Below are 2720 nucleotides of genomic sequence, written 5' to 3' on the forward strand. Positions count from 1 at the left end.
TCACAGGATAATAATTGGATTAGGTCATTAAGAAGCTCTGACACACTAAATTATGTAGCCCAGTGCCTTACACATAGTGGATACTTGGTTATTACTTGAGGGATGAATGAATAAGCGAGAAAATGAATTCCTCAGTTTAAATGATGTATACCAAATTGCCTGGATAAGTTTTCTGGAGGAAGATACTTATGAATACATCAGCCAAGATAATTTGAATGAAAGAAAGTGAAAGGCTAGGATAAAAATATTTAAGGGGAAAAATGAGTTGTGGCAATAAATTTAGAAATAGAAATTCAGTTACTATTGGCTTAGTGACACTTGAAAGCCATTTGTAAGACTACTTTTTCTGGCAATTAGTGGAGACAAAGAATAATTTGCAAATGAAAACATGTTAGGAATGAAACGTAATTTTAAGCCTGAAATACTTACTTGTCCTCCACAGCCACGTCTGCCTCAAGATCAAGTCCTTCATAGCTAATAAAAACCAGAAAACAAGAGAAAAATTTAAAACTGAGATTTCTTTAACTATTGTTCACAGAGAATACAGTTAGACAAGTCCTTATGCTTAGTTCTTCAAAAACTTGAGAAATTCAGATCTTGATTTCAAGACATTTAGCCTCTAAAGAAGAAAGAAATTGAGTAAACAAATTAGTATTGATGCAATAAAGATTATAAGACAAGCAAGTTTTTGGTATTTTCTTGGTTTTGTTTTTGTTATTTAAGTTATATCAGTAAGGATTCAACCAGAGAAACAATATCAGTAGGCGACACTAAGAGATTTATTGCAAGGAATTGACTTATGCAATTCTTGGGGATGTCAAAGCAAGTCTGAAATTCACAGGACAAACCATCAAGAAAGGCAAACTGAGTCCTGAGCATAATTTCAAGTTGCTATCTACAGGAAGAATTTCTTTTTCCTTAAGGAAGCCCCAGTTCTGGTCCTAAGGCCTTTGACTAATTGATTCAGGCTCACACTGACTATCTGGGATAACCTCCCTACATGACGTCAATTGATTTTTGACTGTAAGCACATCTACAAAATACAAAATACCTTCATCACAACAGCTAGATTGTGACTGAAGTTTGATTGAATAACTGGAGACTATAGCCTAGTCAGGTTGAAAGGTAAAACTGACCATCACAGTCCACAGCTTGCCAATTTTACATCCATACACATCTTCTGGAACCATACTTAATCTCCAAATAAAGATAATGACAAAGTCATACTTCCATCTAACATGATACAACTATCTTCCATGCCACCAAAACCACACTAACACTTTCCTCAGAAGAGGATACGATCAGATGATGAACTTAACTGTTCAACTGCTGAATGATAAGGGCATGAACTAAAACTTAATTCTGACAGAGCTGGATGTGGCTATATAAAACTGGATCTTAAATTTATACTTGGGTATTAGTTTTAATAACTGGAAATATATCCTTTCTAAATCTTTAATTGGTACTTCCTATAGGAATGAATGTGATTTGAACTCATTCATGTTGAGAGGGTGTCAAATTGAGAACCAGGCAGATCCCCACCACCTACAATCAAAAGCTTCTAGGACCCTAAAGTAAATTGGTTGAAGAAATTAGATCCCAAAGATTCTTGGTGAATTTTGAAGTCTTCATCAGTATACCCATATTAAAAGGAGATAACAGAAGCCAAAGTAATTATGGGCTGACAGGACAGCTGGATCAGTTTCATTAAAAAGGGCAAACTTGAAGATCTTTTGACTCCAGCTTTTTAGGGGATCTAAAGTGACCTTGATGGACAGTGGAAGAAATCACAACATGGAATTCCTTGAATAAAAATTTATTGACTTTAAAAAAAAAAAAAAAAAAAGAAGAGGATACGAAGTCTTCGGTGCTGTTCACTTTTCTCCTTGATATTCTATAATGTAAATATTGTGATATAAAGTTAACTATTATTAGTACAGCCTGTGTTAGATGAAAAGGGGATAAGAGAGGAAAGAACACAAAAATATTTGCTAAATATATATACAAACATTTATAATAAAATAAGAAAAAATCTATAACTATTATAGTCCTCATTTCAGAAGCTGATCTTTAGCCATAATTGATATTTGTAACTATGTTCTTTCACTATTCATTCTGTATTCCTTTTGCCTTCAACAAGCACCTCAACTGCTTATTTTTTATTACCTGCAGGGATGTTCCAGATCTTCATTTCTGAAGAATCTGAACCATTAGCCGTTTTACTAGAATTGGATTGTTGTAGTTTTCCATTAACTTTAATCACGGGGCATGAGGATTAGGAGACTCCATAAAGGATCTACTGTATTCTACACATACTCCAACTTATCTCTATTGTGTAGAAAGATCCCAATTGGCAGTCAATATCAATAACACAAACCAATATAGAAACTTCCTTCTTTGCCTGTTGCTTCAGAGACATAAGGAACCCAAAGTGGCCAGGTGTTTTTTTCAACTTTTCAATTCAATGGAATCACTGTTGTGTTTCCTGGTAGAAACATTCCTTCCTTTAGAACTCTAGACCAGCAGAGCCCAAGGTCAGCAAACATTTTGCTGGTAGATCACAAAGGATAATAGTGGTTAGAGCTACTCCCATTTCTACTTGATTCCCGGACCCATGAATTTTGGCTATGGAAGAAAAAATGCCATACATTGGATACTGATTTAGAGCACAACAGCCTCCTGCCCCAACCTCACAAGGCATTACCACCTAGCTGGCATCA

At 35.1% G+C, this 2720-nt stretch overlaps 1 non-coding gene across 1 annotated transcript; it reads left to right on the forward strand.

Moving 5' to 3' along the window:
* The first annotated feature begins 1299 nt into the window (after positions 1-1299).
* On the forward strand, positions 1300-1371 carry LOC115897194. Its single transcript, XR_004057123.1, has one exon. It is a non-coding gene; the product is annotated as a small nucleolar RNA SNORD5 (small nucleolar RNA).
* Positions 1372-2720: the final 1349 nt, after the last annotated feature.

This window comes from Rhinopithecus roxellana, chromosome 4 (genome assembly GCF_007565055.1).
Source record: "Rhinopithecus roxellana isolate Shanxi Qingling chromosome 4, ASM756505v1, whole genome shotgun sequence".
In the NCBI taxonomy this organism is placed as follows: domain Eukaryota; kingdom Metazoa; phylum Chordata; class Mammalia; order Primates; family Cercopithecidae; genus Rhinopithecus; species Rhinopithecus roxellana.